Source organism: Mustela nivalis (assembly GCF_964662115.1).
Source record: "Mustela nivalis genome assembly, chromosome: 16".
In the NCBI taxonomy this organism is placed as follows: domain Eukaryota; kingdom Metazoa; phylum Chordata; class Mammalia; order Carnivora; family Mustelidae; genus Mustela; species Mustela nivalis.
Genome location: NC_139035.1, coordinates 33,022,830 through 33,038,715, shown reverse-complemented (window position 1 = coordinate 33,038,715; position 15,886 = coordinate 33,022,830). Strand labels below are relative to the sequence as shown.

Sequence of the window (15,886 nt, the reverse complement as noted above, 5' to 3'; positions counted from 1 at the left end):
ATTTGCTTATTAAAACAAACTTTTAGATCAGATAAAACAAAACAAAATCCCTCTTTTGCTGGTTTAAAAGAATCTCACTTGGAGGATGACTACACAGAAATGTTTAATATGGAAAGAGATGAAAATGGATATAGTAAGACTTTGGATTTGGGCAGTCTTTCAATTTAGAAATTTAAAAACCCTCCTACTACATATATCAAAAAAACAACAACAACAACAACACTGGATAAAACAAATAATTTTATATATATCCTTTTAAGAGTGGAGCTATCAATTCAAATGTAAATAAATGTTCAGGACCAAAAGTGAACACAGAACTAAAAACAAAGCAATGAGTACACTGTGGTCATTTTACACTGTGGTCATCCAAGCAAACTAGGGGTGGGAGTGTGGAAAACCAAAGGCCATGTCAATAAAAGTTTTGTTGTCATGTTGAAGAGTTTAGACTTTACTCTGTGAACAGTCTAGAGGAACAAAAACTAAAACAGGTACATGAATTACTCTAGGTTCTGGGGATACAGTAGTGAAGAAGGCAAATATTCCTTAAGGAGCTAAATTCTGATTAAGTAGGTTGGCAAAAAAAAAAAAATAATAATACACACTTTATTTTGCGTGTTAAAACATAGACTTTTTTAACTCACTTTTATTTCATTTTGCAGCTAAAAGAGAAAGATCCAGAGCAGGTATAATCATTATAGGAAATAACTGAACTGTCAGCATTATTTTCCAACATGAGACCTTGGAGATGGGTGCTGTTAAGTTAAGGGGATATTTCAGCAGTTTTCCTCCTTCTCAGAAGATCCTTTGACATTTTCTTTTCCAGTTGACTACTTCATTATAACTGGTATTGGAATCCATAAAAAGTTACTCTAACCCAATTCTAACATGACCTTTATGAAAAAGATCTTATTTTTCCTTTAAACAAAAGATTTTCACATCTAATTAGTACTGTGAAAATCCTGCCTAGTTACTTACTACTGCATAACAGATTACCTTACAATTCAGTAGCTTAAAACAACCAATATTTATTATTTCACAGTTTATGTGGGCCAGGAATCTAGGGAGATTAGCTGGGTGCCTTTCATACTAGGTTTCTCATGAGACTTTAATCAAACTATTGACTGGGACTGCAGTTTCATCTGACAGTTTAATAATTTTTTTTTAAAGATTTTATTTATTTATTTATTTGACAGAGATCACAAGTAGGCAGAGAAGCAGGCAGAGAGAGAGGAGGGGAAGCAGGCTCCCTGCTGAGCAGAGAGCCCAATGAGGGGCTCGATCCCAGAACCCTGGGATCATGACCTGAGCCGAAGACAGAGGCTTTAACCCACTGAGCCACCCAGGCGCCCCATCATCTGATGGTTTAAATAGCAGAGGATCTGCCCCTAAGCTCCCTCAAGTGGTTTTGGGGAAGATTTAATTCCTAACCATAGGCCAGAAGCATCCTTTAGTCCTTGCTGGGTGGGCCTCTCCCTGGGGAAGCTGACAACAGGGCAGACCCTCAGAGTGAGGAAGTGAGAAAGCACAAGAGTGGATGCAGGGGTTATTGTGAATTGTCTTAGAGGCTGCTTACCACATCTACTTTTGACCCGAAATTTCTATCTTTTCAGTTTGATTATTCAACCATTGTCCACCTCAAACATCCTTCTGTGTCTTTGGGACATTCAGGTCACTGAAGTCCCCATTAGTCAACACTACCATCGTGACCACCATGATGTTTACTTCCCACGTCGTTCAGTTTAGATTGTCGTCGTTTGTCAGTAACTCTCTCACCAACATCTTAAGACTCCCTTGCCCCTTTACCCTTTATTGTTTCATAAACCCAATCCTGGATAAATACACTATCTGTTCTCTTTGTGTCTGCATCTTGGCAGCTAAACCATGCTTAAGGAAATTGTGAAATAGGCCAGAGAGGCATTGCTACCTATACCTGGAAGATTTCCTCCCTGACCAGAGCTGTCAGCACTCCCTGGCAGTCATGGTATACTTCTTTTTTTTTTTTTTAAGATTTTATTTATTTATTTGACAGAGAGAAATCACAAGTAGATGGAGAGGCAGGCAGAGAGAGAGGGGAAGCAGGCTCCCTGCCGAGCAGAGAGCCCCCATGCGGGACTCGATCCCAGGACCCTGAGATCATGACCTGAGCTGAAGGCAGCGGCTTAACCCACTGAGCCACCCAGGCGCCCCAGTCATGGTATACTTCTTGAGTCAGCTTGCTTGCTACGCTTTACCAGCTAAAACCTTCTTTCTTCAACCAACACACCCTCATTCTCCCAGTTAAAATTTTATGCCTCACTTCCCAAAAGTCAAAGTCAATTAAAGAACTTTCTTTGACTTTCTATCACAATGACCTGTTTACAATTGCTACTATTCTCTCATAGTAGTGTGCCCTGAATACCATCCCCAGACTCCTCAGAAGCTTACACTACTGATTATACCTTTTCTGTCCTATATTTTCATCATCTTCTCTCTATTGAATTCTTCACCTTAGAATTAAAAAAAAAATCCCTGACCCAACTTCCCACTCTATCAACTGCTATCCTGTATTTCTCCTCTTCTTCACTGTTGATCTTTAAAGAATTGCCTAAACTTACTATTTTCATCTCTTTCCCCTCCCAATCCTCTGCTGAAATGGTTCTCATTAAGGCCATTGGTGACCTCCATATCACTAGAGCCAATGAATATATTTCACTCTTCACAGTACTGGCCCTCTTGGTCCATTTGAAACATACTTTTCCCCTTGGCTTATGTGAATCCACATTCCTGATTTTCCTACTCTGTCTCTATACTGGCATTATTTATATTTATGGTGTCCTAGAATCTTTTAAACACATTTCCATATCATGTTCACTTTCTTCACAATGAGTCTAAACTCCTCAGGCAAAGACCTGGGCCTGCCTTGACAGCCTCCCTTGCAATCAACTCTAAGCATGTGACATTAAGTCTCACTACTTACTGCATCTACATGAGACTTGGAATTAGAAGAAAATGATAGACTGAAGGAAACAAGTCAAACTAATTTTGCTTGTATAAGTTATTCAAGCTATAAGGATTAAAATTTGGTAATATACATACAGCAATTAGAACAGGGCCTGGCACAGTGCACCACGTAACTGTTAGCCATTATTATTCTTAAAGGAACACTGGTAGCTTTAGACAATCTTTGGGGTACAGTAAACATCCTTAGCTATCATGGAAAACAGAGTTGGGCCTCATTACTCTATTGTATGCAGTTTCGCATAACCCCAAAACTTTATTTATTTATTTATTTATTTAAATTAGGCTCCATGCAGGGCTTGAGTAGGCTCAATGCAGGGCTTGAACTCAAGACCTGGAGATTAAGACCTGAGCTGAGATCAAGAGTTAGACACTCAACTGACTGAACCACCCAGGCACCATGCTCCCCCCACCCAAATAAGACTATTTTGAAAGAGTCCTATTATCACTATTAGCCAAATATTTTCATCAAGTATAAGACACACAGCCATCTAAAGACCAGTTACCATTGCCATATTGCTGGCGACAATCATGAGTAGATCCACAGATCTAGAAGGAGACCAAGATGTTTAGCATGCATTATAGGAAGTTGGAAGATTCAGTGTGATTTAAGTCATGGTATCAAATGCCAAATCAATATTTCTAGGTATGGCCTGCAGCAGAAGGACATCGCTGACCCTCACACATGGCATTTATTCCCTCAGAAATTAAAAGAGAAAGGGGTGGGGTCAGGGGGACACTTCAGACTAGAGGGCAGAAATTAACTCTATTAATCAGAGACAAGGTCTCCTCTCCCTCACATCCCCCTAAACCCACCAAAGTTTGGGATTAGCTATCATGTAAAATAAGAAGAGCCTTATTTTTAATGGATTATTGCTTTGCAAGGCAAAATAACTGAATTATATAGAACAACATGTGTGTAATTTTATATAATCCACATATCTGTAAAATGTCATATATTATCTGCCTTACTTAGTTGTGCTGAGGAGTAAACAAAGTAATAAACCAATGAGAACAATGTCTGGCACACCATTGTTGGCTTGTTTGTTTTAGGTTATACACTTTATGTCCTGCCGTTCCCTTTCACTGTCCAAAACTGGTTAATACAGCTAAACTGCCTGTAGCTCAGAGGATTGGGATGGGAGAGACACTGCACAAGAAGAGAAAGAAGAAAAACCAGGAATTCTAGGGGCTTCTCTTTGAAGCTAAAATCTCCCCTTCCCTACTAATCTTTCTAGGAAGCTATAAGAGAGGTCTCTCTTTCTTTTTTTAATCATCCCCATCTGTGCTGGTGGTGTATTTATTTCTCCTATATTTTATTTTATCTTTTTATTAGTTTCAGTGGTAGAATTTAGTCATTCATCCAGGGCTCATTATACCAAATGCCCTCCTTAATACCCATCACCCAATTATCCTTCCCCTGGCTCATCTCTCCTCCAGCAACCCTATTTATTTACTAGAGTTCAGGGTCTCTTATGGTTGGCTTCCCTCTCAATTTTCATATTTTATTTATCTCTCTCCTCTATGTTCTTCTGTTTTGTTTCTTAAATTTCACATATGAGTAAAATCATACAGTATTTGTCTCTCTCTAACTTATTTCACTTAGCATAATACCCTCTAGTCCATTCATGTTGCAAATGGCAAGATTCCATTCTTTTTTTTATTGTTGAGTAATATTCCCTTTGTCTCTGTGTGTGTTTGTGTGTATATATATATATATATATATTTTTTTTTTTTTTCCCCTCACATTTTCTTTATCCATTCATCTGCCAATGGACATCTGGGCTCTTTCCATAATTTGGCTGTTGTGGACATTGCTGCTGTAAACATTGTGGTCCATGTGCCCCTTCAAATTACTATGCTTGTAGCCTTTGGATAATTACATAGTAGTGCAATTGCTGGGTCATAGGGTAGCTCTATTTTTAGCTTTTTGAGGAACCTCCATACTGTTTTCCAGATTGGCTGCACCAGTTTGCATTCCCACCAACAGTGTAAGAGGGTTCCCCTTTCTCTGCATTCTCACCAACATCTGCTGTTTCCTGAGTTGTTGATTTTAAGCATTCTGACTGGTGTGAGGTGGTATTTCATCATGATTTAATCTGTATTTCCCTGATGCCAAGTGATGTTGAGCATGTTTTCATGTGCCTGTTGGCCATTTGTATGTCTTCTTTGGAGAAATGTCTGATTGGAAGAACAAATATTATTAAAATGTCTATGCAAAGCAATCTACACATTCAATGCAATCTGTATCAAAATACCACCAGCATTTTTCATAGAGATACAACAAACAATCCTAAAATTTGTATGAAACCAGAAAAGGTCCAAATAGCCAAAGTAATATTGAAAAAGAAAACCAAAGCCAGAAGCATCATAATTCCAGACTTAAGCTGTATTACAAAACTGCAATAATCAAGACAGTATTGTACTGTCACAAAAACGGACACATCGATCAATGGAACAGAATAAAAAACCAAGAATAGGGACCCTATAGTCAATCTTTGACAAAGCAGGAAAGAAAATCCAATGGAAAAAAAAATCTCTTCCACAAATGGTGTTGGGAAAATTGGAAAGCCACATGCAAAAGAATGACAGTGGTCCTGTTTCTTACACCATACAGAAAAATAAACTCAAAATGGACGAAAGACATAAATATGAAAGAGAAATCCATCAAAATCTTAGAGAAGAATGCAGGCAGCAACCTTTTTGACTTAGGCTGCAGCAACATCTTGCTAGACATGTCTCTAACAGCAAGAGAAGCAAAAGCAAAGATGAACTATTAGAACTTCATCAAGATCAAAAGCTTTTGCACAGCAAAGGAAACAGTCAACAAAATTAAAAGGCAACATATGAAATAGAAGATATTTGCAAATGTTTTATCAGATAAGGGGCTAGTATCCAAAATCTATAAAGAACATAGCAAAACCAACACTCAAAAAAAACCAAAAAATATCACCAAGAAATGGGCAGAAAACATGAACAGACATTTCTCCAAAGAACAATAAAAAAAGAAGACATACAAATAGCAGAGGTCTCTTAAGAGAAGCCACAGACAGAGACCATGAAGGTGCCCATTGCATGACAACACAATTAAAGTTGACCCCACCTGCCACAGCCTGGCTTTCTACCTACTACAGTGCCTGTGGCAGGCAGAGCCTTCCTCTCCAACCCAGGCCAGAGATCGTCAATCCCCACAGTTTTGTGAGCAGCAGTTTTTATAGTCTCGACCACACCAAAGATTGTCCAACTGTACCCAGAGCATCTAGGAGAACAACATAAGATTTTCCTCTCTGTTGGGTTGCCTGGGTGGCTCAATGGGTTGGGCCTCTGCCTTTGGCTCGGGTCCCCATCTCAGCGTCCTGGGATCGAGCCCGTGTAAGGATCTCTGCTCAGCAGGGAGCCTGCTTCCCCCTCTCTCTTCCTGCCTCTCTGCCTACTTGTGATCTCTCTCTCTGTCAAATAAATAAATAAAATCTTAAAAAAAATTTTTTTTCCCCTCTGCTTTTAACATTGGGCAAGATTCAGAATTGAAAATCCAGTGGAGTAACCCTTATTTGTACTTTTAAGTCACTGAAGAATCACTGTGACACTGTTTGGATAGCTTTAGTTTGTTTACATTATACATGATCTTGTTATCACAAGATTTCTCTCTACACCAACATGAGATCCTACTTACCTCCGTCCTTTAAGTGCCATTTGGTTTATTCATTGGCCATCCTTTTCTGAAATTAATACTGTCTCAGCATCAATAGGCCCCTTCTGTGGCCTCCTAATTAAGTCACTTGGTAACGTATATTCCAGTAAGAATTACATAGCATGAATTATCAGGAGCCTTAATACAATTTACCTCTATAAAGTATTGACTATTACAATACAGTTCTAACAGTATTATGATGTATCATCCCAAGAAGGAAGAAAGTGAAGAAGAACATAAGGAAATCAGAGCACTACAGCTCTGCAAACAGTTCGCATTTAAGACATAAATATAGAAATGACAAAAGATAAATGCTGAAGAGTTGTATTAGCCTGTGAACCAAATGCCAGAGACTAACTCCTTTAATATTCTGAGAATTATGATAAATGTTACAGGCAGCAAAGCCTTATTCTTAGAGCAAGTAAACAAATATATAAAGCAGAGGGCCACTATTTATAGAATATGTATGTATAAAAATGCAACAAATGACAGCAAATATGGAATTCCTCAAGGTCCCTTTTGCTTCTTTGTTAAAGAGAATAATATTGGAACTATATTCAACCTTCCAACATCATACAGAAGAAATTGAAGTCTAAGATACTTAGACTTAGGAAAAATGTATTAAGAAAACATACAGCTCATTCAAGGTAATTCAAGCCTCCAAACCCAACTGAATGCACCATTAGAGTAACCAGAAATCTAAACACACAATGGTTTCCCAATTCTGTTCAAAAGGAGAAAGAATGAAAGAAATAAGGAAAAAAAAAAAAAAAAAAAAAAAAACACTGTTTGGCAAGCTAATGATGCAGATTCTGCACAAACTGTAGATTAAGTACACAGGTTGAGACTATCTAGAGGAAATAAAAGAATAAAAGGGAAAATTGTGAATTCTTTGGAAATGCATGAAAAATCTTACTGGATGTCTTTAATGAAAACCAAGTGGTGTCTAGCACGTCCTCCAAAGATACCTGGTTTTATGGGGTCTTTGTGCCCTTCACAGACATTGAGCTGCTTATAGCTCTGTAATTTGTAGACAACTTAGAGCAGTGCAAATTAATTTTGTCCAGAGGTGTACAAATGCATTTTTTCCTGATGAAGCTTCAATTGATTTTCCTCCCCCAATGTGGAATAAACCAGTTTTGCATTTCTGAAGAAAATTTGTCTTCATGCTCCTGATGGCCTGTATATGTTTCTGCTCTCTGGACTGTCCTTTGAACCTGTTGTAGCATATTACTTTTTCCCACATTAATTAATGAGTTAAATAAAATCTTTGATTTAAAAAAAAATTAAATTGTATGGAAGCAAGACTTTCCCTTTAAAACATATATTTCCTTTTATGGGAGGATGAAAAGGAATCCCAGGCAAAAGAAGTAGTGACATCTTTTTAAAATACAGAAATGAGGAAAAACATAGTATGCTGATAACAGAAATAGCACGTGCACGAGTGGGGAGATGAGGCTGGAAATGTTAGCTAAAATGAGGTCAGTGGAAGTGAAAAATGTATTGTCTTAACAACTGGCACCAGAATTCCTCTTAGAGAGGTTACTGTCATTTTTTGAGCCAATATTTAGATCACTAATTGACAGACCAAAGAGTGTGAATGTCAGCAGGTACCATGGTAAATGTTTTAAAAAGTGGCTAGAGTGGTCTTCCTAAAGCAAAGAAAGAAAGAAATTTTAACATCTAAACAGGGAGTGTAAGAGGAGAAGAGATATGATGCACAGTTGGAGACCATGTAGGGTAAAAGGCCAGTAATGTGGGAATAGCTACAAGGCATTTCAAAAAAGGAATATATAATGTTCAATTTGAAGTCACTTGCACTAATGCAATATAAATCTTCCCAAAATTAGCTTTAAGGCAGCTAATTTCAAGGCCAAATTCGAGGGAGGATCTTAAATGTTTATAGAACTTACAAAGAATCAGACTCATACCTGCAAAGGCACTACCCACTAAAATCCGAGCCAAGAAGTAGGAGTATTCATGCAAAAGATGAAGAGACAGAAATCGTGGAAAGAAACGTGAATTTTCTTGGATTGAGGTGATCCTATTTGGGTTTCAGTGGGTAAAAGATCTAAAACTGACACATGGGTTACATAAACCAAAAATAAAGACTTTCTACTTGGTCTTGGAGAAGATACAGAACCCCTGAGGTGACTGGCATGGCAAGACAGCTATGCCCAGGGGCGCCTGGGTGGCTCAGTGTGTTAAACCACTGCCTTCGGCTCAGGTCATGATCTCAGGGTCCTGGGATGGAGTCCCGCATCGGGCTCTCTGCTCAGCAGGGAGCCTGCTTCCCTTCCTCTCTCTCTGCCTGCTTCTCTGCCTACTTGTGATCTCTCTCTGTCAAATAAATAAATAAAATCTTTAAAAAAAAAAAAAAAAAAAAAAAAAAGACAGCTATGCCCAGAGCTTAGAGGATGACAGGAGAAAAGGCAATCAAGTGCTCAGGCGGGGCAGGAAGGCAAAGAAGAGGAGCAGATCATGGAGCATTTCAGTTTGTGAATGGGGAGAATGATTTTATATGGGGACATTGAAAATAAACTCATTAGGGGCGCCTGGGTGGCTCAATGGGTTAAAGCCTCTGCCTTCGGCTCAGGTCATGATCCCAGGGTCCTGGGATCAAGCCCCGCGTCAGGCTCTCTGCTCCACGGGGAGCCTGCTTCCTCCTCTCTCTCTCTCTCTCTCTCTCTCTCTCTCTCTCTTCCTGCCTGTCTGCCTACTTGTGATTTCTCTCTGTCAAATAAATAAAATCTTTAAAAAAAATAAATCAACTATTTAAACCCAGGGCAGAGAGCAGTGCCATGATGAACAAAGTAATGGAAGGAAGGCCAGACAGTGGCTCAGATCACCAGTTCATTGTCTTATACTTTTAGTTCCTAGCAGAGAGGGCAAGACTCCAATTACCTTCCCACATATTACCAGCATTTAAGAAATCATGCTAGCATCAGTGCAGGGGAAAATGGGAAATGATATGTGAGTCGCTTCCTAGGGAGCACTGACATTTTCCAAAAATGGTTTATAAAAGGACAATCTATCTTCTCAACCACAAATCCTTTTGACGAATCAAGTTCTACTGAAATCCAGTTTTGGAGGAAGCTCAGTACTGAAGGGAAGAGGAGAAAAAAAAAAAATCTATTGGAGATGGGTCAGCATTATGGTTGAAAATACGAGTTTTGAAGTCAAATAGAACAAATTAGAGATTCAGTTGTACTCCTTATTGGCTGTGTGATCTTGGGCAAGTTCCCGAACCTCTCTGTTCCTGTTTTCATCTATAAATGAAAGTTAATAATAGTAACTTTCTTAAGAGTATAAGGATTCAACACCAACACCAACCATAATACTAGCTAAGCACTTAACATTTGCTTCACTGTATAGAACACTGGATTTATAGGAACAAGAACTATTCCTGGCTCTCCTGGTGGTAAGCATTATTCTCTTTAATCTTCTTGGATGCTTCTTTCCCAATGTGAATAATTTCCTCATACACATGTGCTAATCTCATACTTTGCTGAATACTCAAGGGGACCTTCTTCAGGCACTAGCCACTTTTCATGCACTCAGTAGCCCCATGTGGTTAACAGCTAATGTTTTGAGCAGCACAGATATGGAACATTTCCATCCTCACAGAAAGTTCTATTGGATAGTGCTGTTCTAGAGCCAGACTTGTCTAACTTCAAGCTGATACTCAGTCTGTCAGTGCTTCTCAAAAAGAAAAACAAAATTGTTTTTAAGATTTTATTTATTTGACAGAGAGAGATAGCAAGAGAGGGAATACAAGCAGGGAGAGTGGTAGAGGGAGAAGCAGGCTTCCCACTGAGCAGGAAGCCCTATGCAGGGCTTAATCCCAGGACTCTGGGATCATGACCTGAGCTGAAGACAGATGCTTAACAACTGAGCCACCCAGGTGACCCAGTGCTTCTCAAAATTTACTGAGCAGGTAAATCTTGTCAAAATGCAGATTGTGATTAAAGAGTTTTGGATAATACCTGAGAATCTTCATTTCCAACCTGATGCCAGGCGATAACTATACTGTAGGTTAGCAGACAACATTTGAGTAACACTGAAAGCCGTTAAATCTAAAGATATAAATTTCTATATGTTATTAAGTTGGTGTGTGTTTCCTTCATGGGAAAAATCATATTGGAACAAGAAAATCACCTGACAGTGAGAAAAGATCAGTATAACATTTCTTAACCTTTCTTACTAGCAATACTTTTTTTTTTTTAAAGATTTTATTTATTTATTTGGCAGAGATCACAAGTAGGCAGAGAAGCAGGCAGTGAGGGAGGGAAGCAGGCTCCCCGCAGAGCAGAGAGCCTGATGCGGGGCTCAATCCCAGGACACTGAGATTATGACCTGAGCCGAAGGCAGAGGCTTTAATCCACTAAGCCACCCAGATGTCCCATTTACAATACCTTTAGTACCTAACTCACAACTTTTATACACAAGTTAATTTCCTGCAGGGAATTAGGAAGTTTAAGTTTCATGTTTGCTGAATCTCAAAGTGAACAGACCTTTCCTGCTAAGAGGAGAAAATGGTGTTCAGTATGTGCTTGAACTGATTTACCCCAGCTTGGAATATTAAGATTCATATTTAAGAACTCCAAGGAGCTTAAGTCAGAACCAGTGAATTACTATTATTTAGTTTATTTGTAAAAAGTATATATGTGTTTTCAGCCTATTATTAGAATAATCAGTAAAGATATCATATTTTGTATGCCCAAACGTTAGAATAATCCAAGAGCCCAAGACACATTAGATAGTAAAGGAGGGAGTCCCCCAGGAAAGCAAATGTACTCCTCCAAATCCAGACTGCATGTAAGACCTATAGAACGTGGAACGCTCTCACAACTTAGAATGCTGGAGGCCTCCTTGCAGGTGAGGTGTCCAGGTTTCAGGTCTACAGCTCTGCCAGTTTGTTCAGCAGATGTTGAGCATCTCGATGTGCCGCATCCTGTACTGAGGCCAAATATTAAGTTCTTGTGCTGAAATGGGGGCAAGCAAAGAAAACAAAAATTAAGTGATGGGTTTGAGCCAAGTTCCATGGACTATGGAGGGTTAGGAGGTCATATAGAAACACAGTAAAAGTAGCTATCTTTAGGGTCCACTTACATGCCTGGCACTGTTCAGAAAATTTATATGCATTGACCCACTGATTTTTCACAGCAACCCAAGAAGTATGTACAATTCTCATCCCCACCTTATAGAGAAGGAAATGGAGGTACAGAGAGTTTATGTTACCTGCCCAAGGTCACACTAAATTTCCCACCAAAACTTCAGGCTTCTAAAAAAAACAAAACAAAAAAAACAAAAAAAACCTTCAGGCTGCTTTCAGACAAATGTCTGGGTCACCTCCAAGGAAGTGATACAGATTAGTAATAAAAATAAAAACAACAACAATGATAATAATATTTATTCAGTGCCAGGAATTTTTAAGGGTTTTATTTAAATATCTGTATTTTGGGGGACATTCTTCTTTAATTAATAATAATTTAATTAATAATTAATTAATAATTAATTAAATTTTTAGAGTAACTCAAGGCTCACAGAAAAATTATATGGGAAGTTTAGGGAGTTCCCATATACCCTATTTTCCCTCTTCTCTCCACCCCACCACGCACATGGTTTTCCCTATTATCTACATCTTGCATTAACGTAGTACTATTTTTTTTATTTTTTACAAGTGATGAGCCAATATTGATGCATTATTATTAATTAAAGTCCACAGTTTACGTTAGAGTTGACTTTTGTGTTGTACAGGTCAATGGGTTTTAATAAATGTGTAATGATGTATATCCACCATTACAATATCATGCAGAATCATTTTACTGCCCTAAAATTCCCCTGTGTTCCACCTAGTGATCCCTCCCTTCTATCCCTGAACCTTGGCAATTACTGCTTTTTTTACTTTCTTCATAGTTTGCCTTTTCCAGGATATACTATGGTTGAAATCATATAATGTGAAGGCTTTTCATAATGGCTTCTTTCACCAGCAGTATGCAGTTAGGTTCTTCCACATCTTGTGTGGCTTGATAGCTCATTTCTTCATATTGCTGAATAATCTTCCATCGTAATGATGTGCCTGTTCACCCATTTACCAGTTGAGCATCTTGGTTGCATCCAAGTTTTGGCAATGAAGAATAAAGCTGTTGTAAATGTGCAAGATTTTGCGCGGACATGTTTTCAACTTGTTCGAGTAAATGTTGAAGAGTATCATTGCTAGATTGTATGGTAAGAATGTATAACTTTATAAAAACTACCAAACTGGGGACACCGAGGTGGCCCAGTTGGTTAAGTGGCTGCCTTCAGCTCAGGTCATGAACTGGGCTTCCTGGGATTGAGCCCACATTGGACTTCTTGCTTCTCAGGGAGCCTGCTTCTCCCTCTGCCTGCCCACTCCCCTGCTTGTGCTCACTCAAATAAATGAATAAAAATCTTTAAAACAAATAAACAAACCACCAAATTATCTTCCAAAGTGGCTATACCATTTTGCATTTCCACGAGTAATAAATGAGAGTTCCTGTTGCTCCACATCCTCTCCAGTATTTGGGGTTGTCAGTGTTCTGGATTTTAGTTCTTTGTTTTTCTTTTTTTTTTTTTTTTTTAAAGATTTTATTTATTTATTTGACAGACAGAGATCACAAGTAGGCAGAGAGGCAGGCAGAGAGAGAGGGGGAAGTAGGCTCCCCACTGAGCAGAGAGACCGATGTGGCACTGGATCCCAGGACCCTGAGATCATGACCTATGCTGAAGGAAGAGGCCTAACCCACTGAGTCACCCAGGCGCCCCTGGATTTTAGCTATTTCAGTCGGTGTGTGGTGGTATGTCATTGTTATTTTCATTTGCAATTTCCTAATGACAAAATACGATGTTGAACATTTTTTTATATGCTCATTTGCCATCTGTTCAGATCTTTTGCCCATCTATTAACTGGGTTAAGAACCCCATTTTCAGATGAGGAATCTGAGGCATGAAGGGGCTCTACAAATTGCTCAGGGTTACACAGTGGGGGATTGAGGCCAGGCAGGAAGGCTCAAAGCCCACAGTTGTGATAACTATTCTGTAATGCCTTCAGGGTACAGGTTTGGAGCTAAAAACCTGGGTTTCCAGGATGGCTGTTCTGTGTACCTGGTGTCTAACCCCAAGTAAATCATTTAATTTTAACCCAGCCTCAGTTTCTTCTGTAATATGAGGAAAACGGGTTTCGGTGTTGCTATTAGGACTAAATGAAACAAAGTAGAAAAAGTGCTGAACTTGTTCTCTGAACATAGCAGCTGCCAATAAACGGTAGCTATTGTTAGTCCAACACCACATGAAAGAGCGAGAGAAGCCTGCTATAGCCCTACAAATTAGCACCTGCCTCCAAATCCAAACAGATCCGTCTGGACTTTAAATTCTATAGAAACTCAGACATTTCTTGGTGAGGTTTCCATGAACAATTGTCAGCTGACACATCAACTCCTTACACCTAGAGCACATGAAGAATAAAGGGTACTCCAGTTGCTTAAAAAAAAAAAATAGAATTTTACTGTAATCAATTACTTTTCCTGTTCATCTCACCCTTTTGGTGGCCCTTGCAAAACAAAACAAAACGAAACAAAAGTCATAGTTGTATTAACCTTGCAGCTAATGAAGCATGCCCGGAACCAGATGCAACCTGGGGGACTCCAGTAAAGCTAGAATGGTGGCAGGAAAGGAAAACAAGCCCTTGAACCCTATGTGTGTGAAGGGCTGCTGGAGGATGCAGGGCTTGTCCCAACCCCCAGGAGCTGGGAATGCCCTGGTGGCCATATACCTCAGAGGGTGGTTCCCAAACCTGGTGGATCACCAGAATCTCCTGAGCTGCTTTGCAAAAGAGCAGATTCCTACCTACTCAGCTCAGACTTGACTGAGTCTGAATCTCCTCAGAGTGAATGAGGAGAGAGAGGGATTCTGGTATCTGTACCATTAAAAGTTCTGAGAGGCTCTAATGGTCCAGGAACTACTGATGTTTGGAATGTGTGTGTGTGTGTGTGTGTGTGTGTGTGTGTGTGTGTATGTGTGTGTGTGTGAGAGAGAGAGAGAGAGACAGAGTTAGGGAGACAGAGAGAGAAAGCAGGCAACGCTGTGGGAAAACAGAGCAGTATGGGCTGTAAGACCTTTACAATCGTACGATTTATTGCACTTTATCTGTAAAAGTAGATGCAAAGCAATTCAGAAGCACCTAAAATCATTTTCTAATGAAGGTGGTCAAAAACAAAGACTACAAGTTCAAAGGGGAAAAAATTTTAAAAGGAACCTGAGCTTTAGACCTCTCGCTTTATTCTGATGTCGGAGCACCATCCTTAGAAGATCCTTATATAACGACTCTTAACTAATTTGGATAACTTGTTTTCCCATGAAAGACAACAAAGTTGAATAATTTAAATATTTGGAATAAAAATCTAGTGTTTTCCTTTAGGTTTTCCAGTTTCCAGAACTTCAATGAGTTAATGAGAAATTTCCATTCAGTACAACAATAAATAAATTAATTATACTTGGAAGAAATCCAATTTCATGGGTTTAAGCTATTATTATTATTTTTTAAAGATTTTATTTATTTATTTGACAGAGAGAAATCACAAGTAGATGGAGAGGCAGGCAGAGAGAGAGGGGGAAGCAGGCTCCCTGCTGAGCAGAGAGCCTGATGCGGGACTCAATCCCAGGACCCCGAGATCATGACCCGAGCTGAAGGCAGTGGCTTAACCCACTGAGCCACCCAGGCGCCCCGGGTTTAAGCTATTATTAAAATTCTGCAAATACTTTGATTTTCCAAGTCTAATCTTTTGATTTTTATTTACTCATTCAATAAGCTTTTTTGAGTATTAGTACTATGGCAGACCACGGATTTAGATGGTGTTAATATGAAGAGGAGTTCTCCACATAAATAAAGAGAAGTGGAAAGGTTTGGAAGCAGCTGCACTAGGAAAGAAAAGAAACTAAGATTTTAATGAGCACTTACTCAGTGCAAGTCTCATTTATATACAGTATTCTATTTTATAGGATAATCTGATGACATAATTTGATCACTAGAACTAAAAGTAACAAATTTTCTAAGCCTGTGTTAAATAGTCCTGGAACTGGATGTACCTTCCTGTTCCAGTGTTAGACAATACTGAAAAATAATAAAAAATTAAAAAAGACCTAACTCCTTGCCCTTTGAAAATAAGACCTTGAGCC

At 39.0% G+C, this 15,886-nt stretch overlaps 1 long non-coding RNA gene across 1 annotated transcript in view; it reads right to left on the bottom strand.

Moving 5' to 3' along the window:
• Positions 1-11,594: 11,594 nt before the first annotated feature.
• The window catches only part of LOC309850289, an 85,878-nt gene continuing 81,586 nt past the window's right edge, over positions 11,595-15,886 (bottom strand). Inside the window, exon 4 of the long non-coding RNA XR_014304167.1 lies at positions 11,595-11,673. This is a non-coding gene — a long non-coding RNA (uncharacterized lncRNA). The remainder of the gene's footprint in view (positions 11,674-15,886) is intronic.